We start from the raw sequence: 23,135 nt of genomic DNA, 5'->3' as shown, positions 1-23,135 counted from the left end.
TCACTAACTATGGCAGACACTAAGGGTACAGGTCTCTCCTCTCCTCCTGTATGTTTGCGCTGAGTAAACCTCTCCCCCGCCGGGCGACTTAACATTGGATCTTTTCTGGGCTGGAAAGCTGGTGTTCCAATATGCTAATGGCGGACACTTAATATTGGGCACTACCTTCAGTGGCAGAGACCTCCCAGGCTCCGGAGGCGGTCAGTAGCCAGTGTTTTACCTCCCTCCAGCGCATCACCTGACGAAGTACGGGTCACAGCTATGCCGCAGCAGTTCTCTCCCCACCGGGATCACCAGTACGGTACGGCTCTAACTGCCTCTGCCCTCTGTATGGCCCTGGCTGAGGAGACGCTGGCTGATGCTCCCTGCTAGGTGGGTTTTACACCATACTGCTCTGCCCAGCCCTGAATCTCACCTTGTCAGCAGCACCGCATCTCTGCCTGATCTCTCTCCACCGCTGAAGGCGTCCGATGCACCTCACTCCCGGTAAGGTTATCGCTACGCCTGCCGCCTCTGCTCTGCTGGGTCACCCGATCACCGATCTCACAGGGATACACTCCCAGTCTCACCTGCGCCATACACTGTCTACCTCTTATCCCTCTCACGCTTGTTTTCGAGCCATTGAGGTTTCCTCAAGAGGTCCCCTGCCGCACAGCGCGTGAACCTCTAGAAGCTTCCAGCCACTGCTTATTCATAACATATAAACAATACATATATATTTACACATCCCTTATCAACTATGGTGGGTATATTTATGTACACCACTCTTTGTATTACCTCATAAATAGGTTACATTCTCCCCCTAGGGAATCCATGATCTGACATTAACTGAAGTGGAACTCCCCACATCCCCTCGTACATTAAGATATCTTTGACACATACTTCTAGTAGTGTGTCTTACATGACATTCCCAAAATATCGCCACGACCACATGATGCCATGATGTATCACCAATGGGACCTCAGTTGGGGTCCGCAATTGTTCATACGTGAGTTTCCACGGAGGTTTCCGTTCCCTCTGTCATCTAGGAACTTCTACACCTTCCACTTCCCTTGTAGATGATTCTCCATCCAATTCATCATTAATGGGGGTTTCCGAAGCTATTCCCATTCCCCACCACTCATAATCCTCTTCATGAGGCGATCGTTGTCCCTCATTCTGTATTACTGAACTCGGGCGTCCAGAGCCGGGAGTGTCAATTGACTTTCTCTCTCCTCCATCCAGGACCTCCGGCCCTTCATCACAGTAATAGTATCCAGACCATACTCTGCTGTCTCAGTTTCATCCCTATCATTAATCTCCCCCGTTTCTCCACACTGGGACGATGACTCCTGCTCCCTGTCACTGGGGTTAACACTCTCTTCCTTTACCTCCTCCCATCTGACATCTTGAGCCATTGGTAAAAGATGTCTATGATATGTTACCACAGGCCCCGTCCCCATTTTGGGGGCTAATTGATATACTGGGATATTGGGCAACTGTCTTAGGACAATGTAAAGCTCAGTCTTCCATCTGTTAGCCAACTTCTGTTTCCGGGGAAGTCCTAAATTTCTTATCAGTACCCGATCTCCTGGTATTATTAACGTATGTTGTTTCACCTGTCGATCATGTCTCACTTTATTCTTATCCCCTATTTTCTGTGCTTATAACTGAGCTAGTGCATAGGCATCCTTTAATTGTTGTCGAACTCAACTGACGTACTGAGTATGCGAAGATGTCAAAGAATCAGCTGGGCCGGTCCTTATACAAATATCAATGGGCAGTCGGGCTTCTCGGCCAAACATCAGAAAGTAGGGGGAGTATCCTGTAGCCTCATTTTGCGTGAAGTTATAGGCGTGTACTAAATGGGCAACATATTGATTCCACCTAGGCTTACTCTTGCTGTTCAATGTCCCTAACATATTCAACAACGTGCGATTAAATCGCTCCGGCTGCGGATCTCCTTGTGGGTGATAGGGAGTAGTCTGAGATTTTTTTATGCCGCAGCAATCACATAATTCCTTAATCAGACGATTTTCAAAGACCCTACCCTGATCGGAATGTATCCTGGCGGGAAGCCCATAGTGGCTAAAGAACTTTTCCCATAAGGTAGTAGCCACTGTGGCTGCTCGCTGATTGCGGGTTACGTAGGCTTGGGCGTACCAGGTGAAATGATCGGTAACAATCAAGATGTTTGCAGAACCAGCAGTATCTTTCCCTTTTGGCCCTTCAAATGACAGGAAATCTATGCATATTATTATTAAGTCCATCGGTCCCGAACTTCTTATATTCGTCAAGGGCGCCACTACAGGATTAGGCAGTGTTTTCCTCATGATACAATTCCCACAGGTCCGGCAGAACTGATCGATTTCTCTGTTCATAAATGGCCAATAAAAGCGATCCACAATTAGCTCATGAGTCTTTTCATAACCCAAATGGCCATGATTGTCGTGCAGAGACTCCATTACCAATGGCTTATATTTAACCGGTAGTACCAGCTGCAGTTTGTATCCTCCATTCGGCATCCACGTATGCCGATATAGTACTTCCTGTTGTACAACTAACTTGTGTCGTTGTCTCAACAACATCTTAGATGCACTGGCGAGGGGCAATTTACTATTAGGATTAGTAATAATTTATATTATTGGAGATATGATCCTGTCCTCCCGTTGCTCCGATGCCATCTGCGGATTTCCCGCGATATCCATGCCTTCCAGATCAACGTGATTTAACCAGCAGTAAAGGGGTGGTATGGCTTTTTCGGGTGCCCCTAATGAGGTAATGGGAACATGTTCCGGGCATTGCCCAACATAGGCCTGATGACATAACCCTCGTACATCCACGGCTGGAATTCCTACCCTTTCCTCAGCTGCCTCTGGCTCAGTGGTATGCAGTAATCGTGACAGAGCGTCCGCATCCTGATGTGCAAGACCCAGTCGATATTTAATAGTAAAGTCACAATTAGTCAAGGCAGCGAGCCACCGGTGTCCAGTGGTGTCCAATCGAGCTGCTATTTGAACATATGTTGGAGGGTTATTATCGGTTTGTACGGTAAAATGTACCCCATATAAATAATCATGGAATTTCTCCACAATGGCCCATTTCAACGCCAAAAACTCCAGTTTATGCACTGGGTATTTTCCTTCACTAGAAGATAACCCATGACTCACATAGGAAACGGGCTTTTACTGCTGGTTCTGCAACTGATATAGAACTTCCCCAATTTCATCCAAAGACGCGTCGACATGGACTTTATACGGAAGCTCAGGATCGGCATAAGCTAACATGGGGGCATTAGTTAAGCAATGTTTCAGTTGTAGAAACGCCTCTTTACACTGGCTATCCCACCGTTTCCCAAAGGAGTCTTGAGGTCTGTAGTACTGCACGTTACTACTTACTCTGGTGTGACCCGTAATCTTAGGGGGCGGATACCCCTTGGTAAGCTCCGTCAATGGCTGGGAAATCTTTGAATAATGCGGTGCCGCACAATTTCCTATAATAGCCACAAAATCCTAAAAAGGATCTAAGATCCTTTAGGTTGGTAGGCCGTGGCCATTTCTGTACAGCCTCTAGCTTGGCTGGATCCATGGCAATGTCTTCCCGACTGACAATATGACCGAGATATTTAACATTTAACTGACAAAATTGACACTTGTCTACTGACAATTTTAATCCTCTGGCTTGCAATCGATCCAATACTTTGAGTAGCCTGTCGTTATGTTCCTCGATACTCTTCCCAAACACAATTATGTCATCCAGGTAAACAAGCACCTCCCGGTAATACATGTCACCAACCGTCTTTTCCATGGTCCGTTGAAAAGTAGCCAGTGCCCCTTTCACCCCTTGAGGCATTTTGAGGAACTCGTAGAACCTGATGGGGCAAATAAACGCATTCTGTCGATCTTGAGCGCTCATGGGGATCTGATAGTATCCGCATCTTATGTCATAATGAATCATCCTATTACATTTAGAGCACATGTAACGTCACACTGTCTGCCGTATTGTGTAAAAGGGGGCACTACCTGGAGTACTCTGTGTGACAGGGGACTCTACCTGGTGTAATTTGTGTAAGTGGCGTGAATGTACGGCGTTATTTGAATAATGTAGACTACTGTGCAGCATAATATGAATTGGTATTATTTTGTGTTCACGCACCTTCCCATGAAGGCATGCCCCTATATTTTTGGCATGCGCCGCAGGCGCTCACTGTTCCTATTTTAGAGACGGGGGGAGGGGGCGCCGATTATGCTTCTTGCACACAGTGCTCAAATGTCTGGTTACGGCACTGTGCCTTATACAGAGTGTATGCACAAATGTGCTGTTACGATTGGGTCAGAAGGTATTAGAAAGGTGGTGGAAAAGTGATGGTTGTTCCTTGGTGGTAACTGGGTGGTGGCTAGTAGTGCATGCAACAATGGTCTGTTCAGTGGGCACATTATGGATGTGGCGTAGAAAGTAGCTGTGTTTCCAGATGCACAGATACAGGCATAGGAGGCAGTGGTCAGATGGTGAAACTGCACTTGCCATCATTTTCCATGGTGCAGCAGACAGCGGCATATAAGGACGCACCAATCGCTATCACAGCGTGCATGGGTACTAAAAGTCCTAGCACATTCAGCCGCATGAACAAGGCAAGAAGCTTGTACGCCATTTGCATAAACTTGCAGATGGGTGACTGTTGGTAGACGCTGTTGCGTGCACTGGCCACAGGGCAGTAGAGAGCCTGGATGGGCCTAGGTACTTTTCAGGGGGTGTGGCCTAATTATGGGACCTTGTACACTTAGAAATAAAATATAGAAAAAATAGTACTTTAAGTGCCTCCCTGGCCACACTGCAGCCCAGCACACAGCAGCGTGTGCTGGGCTGAGGAGAAGAGCTGCAAGTACTGCTGCCTTGTAATGGAGGGAGGGGCTTGGGCCCCCTCTGGACCCCTCCATGAAGCCTGGGCCCGGGTTAATAGTACCTCCACCCCCACCCCTCTTGGTGCCGCTGACTGTCCAGCACTGTCAGTGCTGTACAGGATAGGATTTATTTTGCAGTTTTTGTTTCTTTTGTGATGCTTCATAAAACTAGCTGTATCTAACCACTGGACTGACTTGAATGGCTACTGCATGACCTCAAAGTAGCTTATTTTTGGAGCTTTGAGCAACTTTGAGCTCAAAATCGCCTAGTATGTATGGCCGAGCGGTGAGCACTGATGCGTGCTCCCACATCATCGTTGGCCTGTTTAATCGACCGAATGAACCACTTTCCATAGTCTCCTACTGTGGAAAGTGGTTCACCCCCGTGAAAATCGCTGGGCCGGGTGAAAATCGCTTAGTGTGTATGCACTGTGTGATTTTCCGCCCAGCGATTTTCACATCATCGCTCTGCATACACACTGCACAAAAGCGTCTAGTATGTACTCACCTTTATTGCTATTATCCTTGGCGCCTATACATTTTGGTCTCATGAGTGTTCCCCCCAATATCAAATACCTTTTTACCCCCATGACCAAACATTTATTTCAGTTATCAATAGGTCTAATCAGCACTGAAAACTTTTTACATGTACATTTGGGAATATTATTAGTGATATCCTTATTATCTAAAGAAATAGGAGGCTTAGGTTTAAAAGTCATTAAAAAAAATCAGTAAGTCATGAGAATGTAACTGGCAATATTAATTAGTTACATTCTGAAAAACACCGGAACTGAACAATTAAGACCTCTGAAGGAACACTGTATGTGCTTGGCCAATACATGCACTGAACTTATTTGTGTAGGAAAATCAGCAGAGAACTGTCAGGACTGAAAAGAACAATTGCCCTGCACATAAAAAGTAATTTGTTGGAAGATTGCTTCATTTGAGCTGCACAGAAAGCAAGCACTTGGTGATAGGCAGGACAAGGAATTTTAATGCAATGTTATTGAAAAAGTTTAGTAGCTGGAAGTATGAGACTGAAAAGAACACAGGATAATGTCAGCTGAACAACACCTTTTACAAATGTTTCTAAAACATCCTCTAGAGTCTGCTTTACAAACATTTCCTAGGAGACATGGCTGGAATACTAGCACAGATTGAACTCAATAGCCTGTAATATACTCCTATCTAATAATGGTCAGTGGCCCTCATTCCGAGTTGATCGCTAGCTGCCGTTGTTTGCTGCGCAGCGATCATTTTAAAAAATGTCAAAACTGCATATGCGTATGTACCGCAATGCGCACGTGCGGCATATGGGTACAAAGATCATTGTGGTTTTGCACAGGTTCTAGCGACGCTTTCAGTCGCACTGGCGAACGCAGGGAGATTGACTGGAAATGGGAGTTTCTGGGTGGCAACTGACCATTTTCTGGGAGTGTTTGGAAAAACGCAGGCGTGGCCGGGCATTTGCTGGGCGGGTATCTGATGTCATTACCGCGTCACTCGTCGCAGCAATCATCGCACAGAATAAGTAACTACAGGGCTGGTCTTGTTCTGCACAAAATGTGTTTGCTGCCGCGTGGCTGCACAGGCGTTCGGACTCCTGCAAAGCGGAAATACACTCCCCCGCGGGCGGAGACTATGCGTTTGCACGGCTGCTAAAAGTAGCTAGCGAGCGATCAACTCGGAATGAGGGCCTTTGTTCTTTGTAGCTCAGTAGGAGATTAATCCATTTGGGTAAATATAAAGATATAGACAGACACACACAAACCTGGCCACATATAGCATTCAACATTCAATTCAATTTTGTGGACTGATTGCAAATTTGAAAGAGGTGTGGGACGATAGATAGACAGGGGTGGTCATTCAGATCCGTACTGTGCATGCATATGCACCGCACTGCGCTGGCGTGTCGCACATCTGCAACGGGCATCGGCGCCCTGCGATGGGATGGAGCGAAGTATTCATTTGCATGGGTGTGCATAAGGAGATTGACAGGAAGAGGGCGTTTGAGGGTGGCAACTGACCATTTACAGGGAGGGTCTGGAAAAAACGCAGGCGGGATCAAGCGTTTTCAGGGAGGGTGTATGACGTCAGCTCCGGCCCCGATCAGCCTGTTCTCATCACACTGGAAGAGTAAGTTCTGGGCTGCGCAGAGACTGCATAAAATCAGTTTGTGCAGCTCTGCTACACATAGGATCGCACACTTGCACAGTGAATTTACACTCCCCCTGTAGGCGGTGACTATCTGATCGCAGGACTGCAATAATTGCTGCCTAGCAATCAGATCTGAATGACCCCCAGTGTCTAGTTAGACAGTCAATAGATAGACACCACGTGCCAAATGTAATAGAGTGAGAGTTTCAAAAAGTGAGAGAAAACCTTACCAAATCTCTCACTTTTTGAAACTCTCACTCTATTACATTTGACCCCACATGTTAGACAGACATTAGGTCGACAGGGTCAGGAGGTCGACAGAGTCAAAAAGTCGAGCAGAAAAAGGTAGACACCATTTTCTCTGCATTTTTGTGGTTTGTGTGGATAGTTTTGTCATCTGGGACCCCCTATTGTAGAAAGACATCCCCTCGCGGGGCTCGCTTTGCTCGCCACGCTTCGGGCTCGGTGGCCTTTATTACCAAACTTTATTACCAACTCTATGCCGACATGGATAGAGAAGGTATGAAATAGTCCAAAAACATGAAATATAAAATAAAACATGTTTACCTTTTTTTTGTGTCGACAATTTTCATGTCGACCTTTTGACCCTGTAAACCTTTTGTACTGTCGACCTTGTTTATGTTGACCTTCTGACCCTGTCGACCTAATGTCTGTCTAACATATGAGCCAATATTTACTAAAAAATTGAGTTTGTCCGATTTGTGTTTTTTTTTCTAAGTCCCAACACGGGAATTCACTAAGCACAAATCTCGGCTGTGTTTGGACTATTCGTAATGGTTTGAATGACAAAGTTCAGAAATACGAATGAATAGACCATCGGTCAAACGCGGCTGTTATTTCATACAACACAGGTATTCACTATTCATTCGTATTTGGGTTTTAGTCTCTGAGTGCTCAATTGCGGTCGTATTTTTTTGCGATTTGATAAAAAAAAGCGGCAAAAAAATAGACCTGCTTTTTCCAGGCGTGTTTACATGTGTTGCAACTAACAAATCACTCACACCTGAATTAGGATGCCTATAAAAGGATCTTAGGCCCATTTCAATCCACCTACTCTCAGAAATGGCAGCAGGACTGTGGGCCAGTGATATTTTGTGTGCTGTGGGATTCCTCAGACTCAGACATCAGCCTGTAAGTAACCAGGGCCAAGAAACTGATCATGGTCAGCAGGTTGTACAGATTCCGCGGAGGCTGCGCAGGCCTCGTTTTTTTAGGGGGCGTTTAAACTTGAACGCATTGTCCGATGATACGGTCATACAGATGTTCCGTCTAAATCGTAACAACATTTTCCGTCTGTATGACCTTGTCAAACTGGGCCTAGACCCTGAGACAGCACGCTCTCGCTCTGTCTCAGGCCTGCACAAACTCCTGGCTGTGTTGCACTTTATGGCTACTGGCAGCTTTCAGGCTGTGTCTGGGGATGTCATAGTAATCTCACAGCCCTCATTTTCAAGAATATTAACACAGGTGATGTATACCTAACTACCTCCTCTGTTTTTGGTTGGTTTTAATTACTCGGTGTCCAGTTCTGTCCTAAAATCTCATGTTTATTTTTCTTTCAAATATACACACAGGTGTTGGCTGTTTTGCAGCCCCACATCGATGCCTCAATCTGCTTCCCTACCCAGGAGTCTCAGTGGCATGCCGTCAGGGTAGATTTCTATGAGCTGGCTGGCATGCCCAATGTGCTAGGAGCCATAGATTGCACACACATTCAGCTGAGACCACCTAGGGGCAGGCAGCACATCTATACTAATCGTCATCTAGAGCACTCCACAAATGTGCAGGTGGTTTGTTATGCAAATCTCAAAATAATGAGTGTTGTTGCTGGTTACCCTGGGGGCTGCCATGACTCCTTCATCCTCAGTCAGTCATCCCTCTTTGATAAGTTTGAGGACGGACAAATGCCAGATGGGTGGCTGCTGGGTATGTAATTTGATATGTGTAGGCCTGCGTCTACTTTGTCCAAATACAGGGGCAGATGTATTATCCTGGAGAAGGCATAAGGAAGTGATAAACCAGTAATATGTGCAAGGTGATAAAGGCACCAGCCAATCAGCTCCAATATGTAAATAATCATTTAGGGACAGATTGGCCGCTGCCTTTATTACCTTGCACATATCACTGGTTTATCACTTCCTTATGCCTTCTCCAGGTTAATACATCTGCCCCACATTTTGTTACTTATGTGTTGCTGTATCTTAACATGAATCACGTTACTATATCTGTCTTTTAGGTGATGGCTATTTCTCTTGGCTTCTAACTCCATTGTCCCGACCTGATACGCCTGCTGAACACAATTACAATCATGCACATAAGTCCACGCGGAATGTGATAGAAAGATGTTTTGGTGTGCTGAAATCTAGGTTTCGGTGTCTGGATAAGTCTGGTGGCTTTTTGTTGTATAGTCCCTTGAAGGTGACTCAAATTGTGTTCTGCTGCTGCTTTCTTCATAACATGTGTTTGCAACAACATCTGCCACATGTTGAGGAGTAGGAGGATGAAGAAAGCAGCCAGCAAGCAGAGGAATTAGAGACATCTGGTGATACTTGGAGTACAGATGTAGGGAGGCAGGTTAGGCAAGACCTCATAAATCATTATTTTTAAGGTAAGTTTTGTTTGCTTCTTTCATTTGTTGTGTAAGGTTAAATATGTGTTGCTCCATTTTTCAATTAAAAACCATTACTCAGAATGTGTCTGTCTCCTTGAGACATACAAACATACCCTCGCTTTATGCTATACAAATGTAGCATGTGTATTGTGTTTATTTAAAAACTCAAAACAACAGATTATGAGTTGTTTGCATGAAGTCTGGATAAGTGTTAATAAACTTGGATTGAAAATTTATTACAAGCACACATAATCCACATAGTAATTTATTTTGTATTTTACTTTATGATTGTGTGTAACGTCCTAATGCACAGGTTCTCAAACTCGGCCCTCAGGACCCCACACAGTGCATGTTTTGCAGGTAACCCAGTAGAAGCACAAGTGTATGAATTACTCACAGACACATTTTAAAAGGTTCACAGGTGGAGCTAATTATGTCACTTGTGATTCTGTGAGGAGACCTGCAAAACATGCACTGTGTGGGGTCCTGAGGCCCGAGTTTGAGAACCTGTGTCCTAATTAAACAGTCCTCCACATATAATATGTTAGCCTTGAGGAATACATGTGTCCCTATGTGTGATGCTCCATCGTATTTAAGGGACACAAACTTAGTCTCATCCCCAAAAAATTATTTAGTAATGTTTGCTGCAGTAAAGTTGCTGATTTGTAAGTAAATACACAGTTTGCCACATATATACATTATTATACAAATTATTTGTGTTTGTTTTTTTTAAAGTAAAATTTCTTTGTTTCTGCATCATGTGTAAGAAACTGATTACTCATTTTTAACACACACAAACATGGCCCAACAATAATGACATTCATTTTGGCACTGAATTATCTAAATTCAATCACAACATATTAAAACCTTTTTAGCCAACTCAATTGTGTTATTCTTGTAATGTTGTATAGAGAAGAAAGGTAAAAGAGTTAACAATCACATTGTAATTTGTATTAGTCATGGATGAATCTGCATGGCTGCCAATTATTCTGCCTGCAGGATATGAGAATGATTGGAATCTAGAAAGAGTAATGATTAGAAAAAAATCAAGTGGTCTGTTTACTTCCTGCTAAAGACATTCTGCCTGGCTGCCAATTATTGTGTCTGCAGGATATGAGAATGATTGGAATCTAAAAAGAGTAATGATTAGAAAAAAATCAAGTGGTCTGGTAACTTCCTGCTAACATCTATGTGCAGCTCAAAACACATTTCCCTCCTCCAAAAAAAGTGGTCTGTTTACTTCCTGCTAAAGACATTCTGCCTGGCTGCTAATTATTGTGTCTGCAGGATATGAGAATTATTGGAATCTAGAAAGAGTAATGATTAGAAAAAATCAAGTGGTCTGTTTTACTTTCCCTCCTCCAAAAAAATTCAAAGATGGTAAAGAATAAATGTGCATACAAATTTCCTGTTGTTGTTTGTACCACTTATAATTAATGATGTTGTACAAATTGTCAAGGAGCTAAGTGTTATATCTATTTTGACAAACATACACTTAACTAAGTATTTTGATGTACTTCTCTGAAATTAAAAAAGTGAGGTTTATTTGTTAATTTTTTGTGGGTGGCTGCTCGTCCTGCCCATTGCCTTTACCACTGTCATGTTGGCGTGCTCTGGTGGAGCGTCTTGGTGGTGATGACACTGGCGTGATATTTGGAGTAGTCGTACCAGAACGGCTGCTTGTTTGCTGTTGGTGCATGGATCTGAGTGTTTCATTGAGGTTAGTGAGGGTGGCATTGAGTTCACGTATAGCAGCATTTTGATTGTCTACAATTCGGAATAAAGTTTCATTTATCTTTTGATTGTTTTGAAAAATGTTCATATAGCTTTGCTGTTGTCTGTGCTGTTCTTCCATTAGTCTGTGCTGTTCTTCCATTATGCACTGTAAGTTTCCCATGACCTGTGTAATGTCTGCACGCATGAGTTCCATGGTATTGCCAATTCTCGTGGTTTGTTCATTTTGTCTACTCATATTTCTGGATCAATAAAACAAATAATTTATTCCATAAAAATGTATTTATTGTGACAAATGAACTTACTAACATATAACATACATAAAGTGCAATAGTGAACCTGATCGCAATGACCAATTCAAAGTGACTGTGCAGTATGTAAACAAGGGTCTCTCACCATATACTGGGATTGTGGTGGGCTAGCTCTTGGACGGAGGAGTTTTGTGACGGGGAGCAGTGAAGCAAGTGGAAGGACTTTCACGCTGAATAAAGCCTATTGCAGTGGTGCCGGGCTATTTTCAGCCTCGGACCCATTTTGCTTTGCTTAAAGCTAGCCCACCGCAATCCCAGTATATGGTGAGAGACCCTTGTTTACATACTGCACGGTCACTTTGAATTGGTCATTGCGATCAGGTTCACTATTGCACTTTATGTATGTTATATGTTAGTAAGTTCATTTGTCACAATAAATACATTTTTTATGGAATAAATTATTTGTTTTATTGATCCTGTTGGTTCACACATCCCCAATTGATTTAAGTGATGCATCTGTAAGTTGGAGCGCCAGTGCATGCTACATATCTTTTCTCATATCTGAATTTCAGGGAATTTATGTGTTTTTCCCTTTTTGTGTAGAAGCAAGGCTGCCTTGATTTATTTACTGCGCATTTACTGTTATTGTACACCCTTTATTGCTTTTTACTCATATTTCTGGTTATTCTTCTGAGGTGACATGGTAGGCTTGCAAACATTTGTGTCTGCCTACGCAGGCAATCTTCATTAGTGGCCTGCTTTCTAGCCCGAATGTTCCAAAACACGTGATCAGGGCCTTGTGTTACTGGTGTTGTTGGGCTGTGTTGTGCTGGTGGTGTGCTTTAATGTGGTGGTGTACTCACAGGTGCTGGGGGCCTGATTCCTTGGCTTAATGGCTGCATTTCTAACATGATTTTCTCATCCATGTCACTGTGTTGCTGTTGTTGCGGAGGGATGCTGTTACCAGGAGTAGAAGCTGAAATTTAGAAAAATTATCCGTTAGCTATCCATATGTTTGAAAAATTATAACAAATCACTGCACATGGAACACATGTCATTGACTGTTGCTTTCAGATATCCTGCATAGCAACATCATCACTCATAACTTAAATACATACATATGCCTGTTTGTGGCAAATGTGTCTGGTTACTTCATTGTGAAAGCAAACACATTAGTTTTATTGTAGATCAGACATACTCCACCATAAAAACACATTGTAATCCATAATGTGTTCCCTTATAGCTTTTCAAAAACAAACATAGTAATGTTTTTATATGTATTTGGCAATGTTATGTCAAACACACATGTGAAAATTTGTTAAACAACCTTACTATTTTCCAAAATTAAACATGAGTTTCTGTTGCAGCATCTTACACACAATGTGCTACTATATGGCTGAAGTGGACATACATATCTTTACAGGATGTGGACAAGGCCATTTTGCTAGGATTCCATTTCATGTTTTACTGACTTCGGTAAGTATATCAGATTTTGATGTGTTTTGACTTAATGCGTTTAAGTAAAAGTTTTATTACGATCTGAAATGTATTAAATTTATTTCAGTTTGATACTCACAATCAAGATGAGGGGAGTGTGGTTCACGTCTTGGAGGTGTGTCCAAAATTTGGAGTGGGGGGACCGAACATACTGTCGATAATCTTCGTGGCGGGGTAGCCTGCTGTGGTTGGCCCTGGACATCAGACCTTGCTTTCTTTGCTGCCACATGTTTTTTTTGGTGGTGTATTACAGAAGTCTGACTTCTGCTGCTCCAGACTTCTTTTGATGGACCTAGTATTGAAAGTAAAATTTTATTGTAGACATTCCTTTACAAACATACCCTATGCTACAATGGACACTTTACCTGTTTCCGCAGCGTCATCATCATCAGATGTCATGGGAGTTACTGTAGGACGACCAGTACTGCTTTTTTCCAACACTATAAAACCAAAATAAAATCTCATGTATTCATGCTATTGTTGATAGATCCACCCATTATGCTTATAAACATTAATTCTTTAAAAAATGCTTGTTTTATTAAAAAAAAAAACCCATAAGGACCGTAAACCAAACAACCACTACATAAAACTATAAACATTGTCCAATAGCCATATGCACTATGGAAAGTGCAACACAGGAAAACATGTACAGGACACAGACATAGGACACACAAGTAAAAATACATACACTAACAACCAAAAACACACACATCTTCATTTTGTAATGAAAGGAAAAAAATTACAGATGCAATATAGAAATTGCTCTGTGATGTGGTACTCCAAACACACATTACCACTATATGAGCCAAACCCCCCCCTCCCCCCCCCCCAAAAAAAAAAAAAAAAAAAAAAAAAGACTGCAGTGTTGTGTCAGGGTACAAATACAGACTCAAACTGAACAAACAAATAGTGGGTTTTTAAAAAAAATAATTACATTCAGTAATAATGACAGTACACATGTAAGTGGTTTCCAAACCACTTCCCACTACTCCAGCCTCTAACATGACAACCACTGTTTTTGCAACATTGCACATGAATAACCTAAATATAAAACATAGTCCAAATTAAAAATAAAAAATGTGCAAAAGGAAAACATGATTGCTGGACAATTCAATGACACACCAAGTCCAAACTACACATGGAAAATATACAGAAAAAAAACACATGACATACAATAAAGTAAGATGTTACATTGGCTTTTGTAGAAAACATTACCAAAAATTTTTTATTTGCTGACACACACTTGAAGATGGGAGTAATATGCAACGTCACATGATACACATTTGAAAAAAAAAAAGAAGGTCATAGAATGTTAATGCAAATATACATGCTCACCATTCTTCCTGGGCCTATCTGAATCCCGGACATGGGTTGCAGAGACTACTTCAGGAGGTATTACACTCTGCATGGGCTCCTCATACTCCAGATATCTTGCAATATAGGGCTGCCCACCACCGTTTGGACTTGACACGTCGCTTTATGTCATAGTACCGTTTGCGGCACGTGTGTCCTCCGTCCGCTTGACCACCCCCTCACTATTGACAGCAGCAACAACTTTCGCCCACAACACCGTGTTGGCACCTTGGCGGACTCAGGCCCAAATAGCTGCCGCTGATACTTCATCAGCTCCCGCACCAATGCCACATTTTCTGCATAACTAATCTTGACACTCCGCCCAATCTTAGTAGTGGTGCGTGGCTGCGGAGCTCTCTGACTGTCACTATCACTGTCACTTGAGGCTGCTGCAGAAACCTCACCCACCTCCTCCACCTCACTAACCTCATTCACACTCACCTCCTCCACCTGACCGACCTCCTCCCCCTCACTCACACCCTCCACCTCACCCACCTCTGAGTCACACATAATTGTGTGTCTAAACACTTAACACAGAAAAAAAAATACAAACAACACACTCCTCCACTACCACTGCACAAATCACACACACACACACACACACACACACACACACACACACACACACACACACACACACTGACAAGGGACTATAAATAAAAAATACTTGGACAAAAAATTAGACAAAACCACAAAAAACAAGACTACAAGAATGACAAGACTACTTTCAAACACAATACTACACTCAGAAATCGCAAACAACACTCCTCACCAAACCAAAAACTCACCTACCTCCACAGCACAACCTCCCTCCTCACCACTAACTAAACCCATGAGGTGCGGACGGTTTGGGGCGTATTTATATGGTTGCGCACAGACACTCCTACATCTGAAACACCAGCAATCACGAACGGGGATGAAAAACGAAACTAAAAGTGAAAATGTGGCCGGGGTTTAAAAAAACCCTGCCGCGTTTAACTTAGAAAATAAACCAGCAAAAACAACAAAAAACACTTACGCAAACGACAATGACGGCCGTAAATGTGGCAAAAAAAAACGACTGGCATCGACATCGGAAAACACGAAAACCATAAAGTCGACTGCTTCGTAACTTTGCGTATATAGTTTCAAAAAGTTGCATGAAAATGCACCCGATACAAAACGAGTTAAAACACTACACAAACCGACTCAAACACGAATATTAGTAAATATTGACCATGGTGTCTGTCTATTGACTGTCTAACTAGACACTGTCTATCTATCATCCGGATACCATGTGAAATTTAGGCTACAAATTGCATTCGCCATGGGGAGAAAAAAATGTATCACCCTCCTAGTGCAAACCAGCCCTGGGACTATCACAGGGACTCATCCCAACACTCCTTATGCCAAATGTAGATTGTGGTAATATATAAAAGTGCTTCAAATAGAATTCTAGCATGTAGCACTACTAGTGCTGCCAATTTTACTTTGCTATGCAGTATGACTAGTCACAGTAGGGCCTTGGCTGTCCGGGCATGCTATCACTTGTAGTTCAATATGTCATAGCATTCACTTACAGGAAGGCTTTACTGGGAGTTTGCATGTATAGTAAAACTTTTAGAGGCCTATTAGTCATTACCAGGGGAGCCAGAATGTTTTTAGGTTGGGGGGGCAAAGATAAAATGTCATTTTTGTGCCCCTATATACACTATTCCTGTAAAGCACATGAAAACCCTTCCTGCTCCCCAGTGGTGCCACTGCTAGCCTCACCTTAAATGGTACTGTGGTGCCAGTATCCCCCTCCCTCCTCCTACCCCAGTGCGGGTGAGCGCTTACCTCTGGATCCCAGGGTGCTGTCTCATCTACTGTACTAGCCGGCTCTGTCTCTCTGATCCTTCACTGATGCATTACTGGGAGGAGATGTGGCTATGCTGAGCCTGCTAGGACATCCGAGACCACAGCCATGCCTCCTCCCAGTAACGCATCAGTGAATACTCAGGGAGACACCCGGCTAGGATAGCAGATGTGGCAGCAGAATGCTTAGAAAGGTGAAACTGCCCACAGGGATCCAGAGGTAATCGCTCCTCAACTGGGTATCAGTGCCTCCGTCATGTTTGAGGGTGGGCAAGCTGCCCTTATACCCTCCCCACCCCCCGTTCTGATGCTTCTGGTATATGGGTTGCTGTTTTTTAACTAAATTTTCATGCCATATTGTAATTTTGAAGTAGCAGACCCATTCATTAAGCATGTAACATAATTCTTAAATTCATACTTTAGAATGGTGTCTAAACACTATGCCATTCAAAAAGCTCCTCCTCTGTCCCTTGCCCATCCCTCCTATGAAAAATGGAGCTCCTCCTCTTCCCACACCTTAGCAATGAAGCTGAGGCAGAAGACAATGATCAATACAGATGCTGCAGACTCTTTGCTGGTTGTGGAGGGACAAGAATGGGCTTCCCCTCCTTCCTACACTGGTTTTGCCCTGTGCAAGATCACGTGTACAACTGAACCCCCGAGCATCACTGAAGCCTACTGCTGTCAGATAGCAGATAAGGGAGAGTAGTTGGGTCCAGACAAGTGGTGCAAGTATGGCGTTACGGCGTACCATTAAGAAATGAGTATCAGACACTCTATGCCCCATAACTACTTACCGCTGGAACCACTCAGTTTATTAAATTTTTTTTATGTCTGACATGAAAACAGAACAAACTGCAGGGCATAGGAAGTGAGAGAGGAGGCAGAGCCTGGACAGCCACACAATAAAGTTAATTTTGCATAGACGCAACACGTTGCACTGTGCTGGACACTGAAGAAGAGCCAACTGATCTGTCCAGGAAGACAGAGCAGCATCCTCATGCAGCATAAGGTAAGTGTGAGTGACCTGGGCTAGGGAGACACATGTCACGGTTGGGGGGGCTGGAGATTGGATGATGGGATCAAGCTGAGAGACATGGGGAGTGGGAGGACAATGTTACAGAAAGACACAGAAGATGAGGGAAGGCTGTGAGAAACCGAGTGGGAGGCTGATGAGTCAAAGCAGGGGAGGCTGATGAGGCACAGAGTGAATGAGGTGGTAGGCTGCGAGACACAGAGTAAAGAGGGGGCAGACTGATACACACATAATCTAAGGGGGCAGGCTGAGATATGTATGGGGGAGATGATGGTGTAGCTGAGAAATGCAGGGGGAAGATGACAGTGTGACTGGGAGTAGCAGGGGGAGATGACGGTGTGGCTGAGAGACGCTGGGGGGAGATACTGTTGTGACTGAGAGAAGCAGGGTGAGATGATGGTGTGGATGGGAGATGCAGGGGGTAGATAACGGTGTGGCTGAAAGATGCAGGGGGAAGAGGATGGTGTGGATCGGAGATACAGGTGAAAAGATTATGGTATGGCTGAGAAAAGCAGGGGGAAAGATGATGGTGTTATTGAGAGACGCAGGGGAGGAGATGATGGTGTGACTGAGAGAGGCAGGGGGGAAATGATGGTGTAGCTGAAAGACGCAGGGGGAAAGATAATGGTGTAGCTGGGAGATGCAAGTGGTAGAAGGTGACACAGGTGGCATGGATGTGGTTGAACCTCTGTTGTATGATGAAGGCTTTGGTTATAGTCCTACATACAATTACAGAGGCATCTTCTGGATCATGTCATTATTACATGAATAGTAAATAAGAACTGAAGATGGTGTCTGACCAGGGAGGATATAATTCTTCAGAGGTTCCCCATTGTGAGAAACCACCATATAGGTAAGGTACATTTGGAATGGAAAGGAATGTTCTCAGAGTGACGAGAAATGGGTGGCATGTCATGTTGACTTTTTCATTGGTCATGCCCCTTGTGGCATGTGACCATGCCCATTTGTGGGCAAGTGCACACAGGAGGTCATTCAGATCTGATTGCTGGGCTGCATTTTTTGCTGTTCTGCGATCAGATAGTTGCTGCCTACACAGAGTGTATTTTCGCTGTGCAAGTGTGCGTTCCTATGTGTTGCAGAGCTGCTAAAAATCATTTTGTGCAGTTTCTGCGCAATCCAAGACTTACACTTCCAGTGTCATTGAATCTTGCTAATCAGGGCCGAAGCTGACGTCAGACACTCTCCCTGAAAACGCTTGGACATGCCTGCATTTTTCCGGATACTCCCTGTAAACGCTCAGTTGCCACCAACAAATGGCCCGTGCGAATGGATCCTTCTCACCATCCCGTCGCTGACCTGCGAAGCCCGTTGTAGCTGTCAGATGCGCATGCGCATTGCGGCTCAGACGTATGCGCTGTTAAGACCTGATCACCCACTGTGTGAAAACGCACAGCAGCGATCAGATCTGAATGACTCCCACAGTACCACTAAGAAATTTTTGCTACTTTGAACAGAGGATTCCACGCAGGGTATAGATACGTACCAGTGACGTGCGTTCAGGTGAGGCAGGCATGTCACTGTTAGGCCTACATACAGTACCAACATAGTTAAAAACAGTAACATTACAAATCTTCTCGTTGTCGGGTGCTGTGGAGAGGACAATGCTAGTTAGCACACTTACGCAAGCTGTGTCTACAAAAACAGCAGCTTTTCAGAAGTTATGTCAATGTACTGTAGCTGCCTGGTGATGAGTGGCTCCGGTATTTAAAGGACACTTGCTGTTTATCACATCGAGTTGCAAACTACAGTAACACAGCTAATAATTCTATCACAATGAATGTGCCCCTAAATGAGGTCCCTATTGTACTGTCTACATGATAATACTATGTGTTGAAAAATATCATAGCTCATAAATAACCTTCTTCTTCATGAAGTTCAGGAGCCATTATTTTTTCTATAAACAACACTGAAAAATACTTTGTGTCTCTTGTTTCAGCATTCATCCACATTTCCAACACCGCAAAAAGCAGGATTCTTACATAGGTTTAAAAAAAAAAAAAAAAAATTACAAGTGGAGTCGCGCTCATCTGAGGCGGGTCTATTGCAAACGTGCACTCCTGGCGTTACTAGGTGATCCGTCCGCCTAGTCACGCCAGAAGTACACAGAGATGCTCCCATTCAGAGCGTCTGTCCAGTCACAAGGACGGAGATGATCTCGATTCAGGTGAATGGGGCATGTCTCCATGGCGTGCGCGCCCGGCCAGACGGGGACGCTCTCGGCGACAGGTGAGCCCTAGTCAGTGGCGGAACTAGCGAGCGGTGGGCCCATGTGTGACAAAATGGCTTGGCCCCCCCCCACATCCCATCCAAGTCCACCCCCTCACCCCTGGAGAGGATCTGGTGAGGGGGATCTGCTCAGGGAAGTGGATACCTAGCAACAGTGCCATAACTAGACATTTTAGCACTGTGTGCAAGAAACGGCATCGGAGCCCCAACCCTGCATGCAAAACAGGGGCAGTGTGCGCCGTAGGCGCGCAAAAATACATAGTGGCGTGGCTTTGTGGGGAAGGGGTGTGGCCACAAAATAATACCAATTCATAAAACGGTGCACAGTAGTCTCCATTATTCAAATTACGCCGCACAGTAGCACCACTACACCAGGTAGAGACCCTTTTACACCTTACGGCGGACAGATTCCTCTTTTTACACATTACAGCAGACAGCGTCCCCTTTTTACACATTACGGCAGACAGCGTCCCCCTTTTTTACACATAACGGCAGACAGCGTGCCCTTTTTACACATAGCAGCAGACAGCGTGCTCTTTTTACACATAACGGCAGACAGCGTGCACTTTTTACACATAACGGCAGACAGCGTCCCCTTTTTACACATAACGGCAGACAGCGTGCCCTTGTTACACATAGCGGCAGACAGCATACACTTTTTACAAATAACGGCAGACAGCGTGCCCTTGTTAAACATAGCGGCAGACAGCATACCCTTTTTACACATAACGGCAGACAGCATGCCCTTGTTACACATAGCGGCAGACAGCGTACACTTTTTTCACATAACGGCAGACAGCGTGCCCTTGTTAAACATAGCGGCAGACATCGTACACTTTTTACACATAGCGGCAGACAGCGTGCCCTTTTTACACATAATGGCAGACAGCGTCCCCTTTTTACACATTACGGCAGACAGCGTGCCCTTGTTACACATTACGGCAGACAGCGTGCCCTTGTTACACATTACGGCAGACAGCGTACCCTTGTTACACATTACGGCAGACAGCATCCCCCTTTTTACCCATTACGGCAGGCAGAGTCCCCCTTTTTACACATTGCGGCAGGCAGATTCCCCCTTTTTACACATTACAGCAGGCAGATTCCCCCTTTTTACACATTGCGGCAAGCAGATTCCCCGTTTTTACACATTGCGGCAGGCAGATTCCCCCTTTTTACACATTGCGGCAGGCAGATTCCCCCTTTTTACACATTACGGCAGGCAGATTCCCCCTTTTTACACATTGCGGCAGGCAGATTCCCCCTTTTTACACATTACGGCAGGCAGATTCCCCATTTTTACACATTACGGCAGGCAGATTCCCCCTTTTTACACATTGTGGCAGGCAGATTCCCCATTTTTACACATTACGGCAGGCAGATTCCCCCTTTTTACACATTGTGGCAGGCAGATTCCCCCTTTTTACACTGATAATATCGATATTATCTTAAACCATAAAGCTATACCTCTAGATACACTTTTACCGTGGAGCCGCTATGGCCGCTAGACTGAATATACGCGCTACGCACTTTGTACGCTATTTGCGTACAGAGTCCAGTACGTGGTACGTACTTGGCGTACACACGCTGCGCTGAGTGTACAGAGTACGCACAGCGCGTGCACACACAATTGATAACCCTTAAACCTTATTAGTGATACAATGCAATGGTATGATTACACTTTAAACCTTTAGCAGCAAAGTACTGCAACGACGTTATACCTTAAACCTTAAGTAGCACTGGCGGTATAAAGTACCCGCAGTGCGTACACCTTATCAATACTTAGAAACCTTATACAGTTAAATACGCTTTAAACCCTTGCAGGAAAGTGAGGACACAACACTGATTTGTAGTTGAAACCACAGGGTTCTAAGGCCACAGTGGATTATTTCAAAAGGTAAAACAGTACAAATTATACACTACAGGCTAACAAGATAAATCTAAACAGAATAATGGCTACAGTCAATGTACATACGTGAGAATGTTCGCAAGCGCAACCTGGACCAGTCCTCCGCCTATCAGGTAGAAAGCGTTCAGAGTCTTCTGACCAGCCAGGCAGCAATGGGCTTTTTATACACAACTTACATTCACAATACAATGGTCACTGTAATCGCATTGTCCATTGAACATCAGAGGTGCATCTTTACATTACAGGAGAGGTCATAGGTTGATTTGAAAAGGTGGGCGATGTCCTTCTCAACTGCTCTTGTGGGTGGTATCCTCTGGATTCCCGCCGCATACATAATATACAGTAAATACAGTCTATATCTATATTCTACTTCTGCACATAACTATACGCTGGAAAATGCGATCTTTCTCTAACCAATACCGGAATGTTACCCTTAAAATACCCTACAGCTGGATACTAGACATCACCTTCGAATCCTTAAGTCCTGGAACTGTTTAAACTGTTGATACTTGCTGATGTGGTGCAAGGGAGCTATATCTAAAATGTACACTATTTGGGTTAAATATGTAATGTTCTAATAACCCTCTATGCGCTCACAAACTCCGCCGTAAATACCCATACCACGCGCATGATCGCAGGAGTGATCCTACGCAAATTGCGGATATGTGCACGCACGGCGGATTAAGTGCACGCGCAGCGGGCATGTGCATGGGGTTAGTACATGGTGTATGCATTACAATATTTTTCGACTTTGACAGTCCACCCTTTGGCAGTCAACAATAACTGCCACTATCTAAACATTTAAACAGAAAAATATACAATATCTACAGATGATTGGATAAAAATATACAATGCATTATCCACAGATGATTGGATGGTAGGCGGAGAGGTGTAGGCGGGAAATGTATGACCTAGTGGGATAGTAAAAGCTTGTATGTATGAATTCCATGTCTGAGGGGCATGTATCATCGTGCCGTATATATGTTCTAGATGAGCTTAGAGGTATTGCGAAGTATACATTAAATCCTTCTTATCCCGTATTAAGGGTCTGTAAGTGGGCCAACAAACACTACCGAGCTCTTTTCGGCTTCTTGTTCCAACAAATGGGGTGCACATTTAGTTGATGATACATGGAGGGGGAACATATGTGGATGCTAAAATATGGATATCACCTATCGACTATGTGTGTCACTACCTGAAGGTTGTAGAGATGAAGATAAGACACATATGTACAATACATTCACATAACATTTGTGTAATCATTCTTGGGTGTTGATTGAAGTCTTCTCCGGATGGGTGTATTTTTGGCTTTGCTCGGTGGATGTGTTGCTCTTGGAATTCTACAAATCCGTCCTTGCCATCGTGAACCCATTCCATATCCTTTCTCGACCTCTCTGGTACTGTTACCGAAACAGACTGCTCTGATCAACAACAGGGTCAACAGGAAAATCCGGAACGCAGTCTCTTGGGGTAAGTCCATCTTGTTAAGGGGAGAGAAAAGGGAGCAAGAAGGGGGGGGGGAAAGGAGGGTAATGGGAGATGGAGAAAATAATAAAAAGAAAAAGAATTTTGGTGCGACAACCGCCTCTGGTCTTGTAGTTCT

The sequence above is a fragment of the Pseudophryne corroboree genome, chromosome 8 (assembly GCF_028390025.1).
Source record: "Pseudophryne corroboree isolate aPseCor3 chromosome 8, aPseCor3.hap2, whole genome shotgun sequence".
Taxonomy (NCBI): domain Eukaryota; kingdom Metazoa; phylum Chordata; class Amphibia; order Anura; family Myobatrachidae; genus Pseudophryne; species Pseudophryne corroboree.
The sequence above is the reverse complement of the archived record's forward strand: the minus strand, read 5'-3'. Positions refer to the sequence as shown.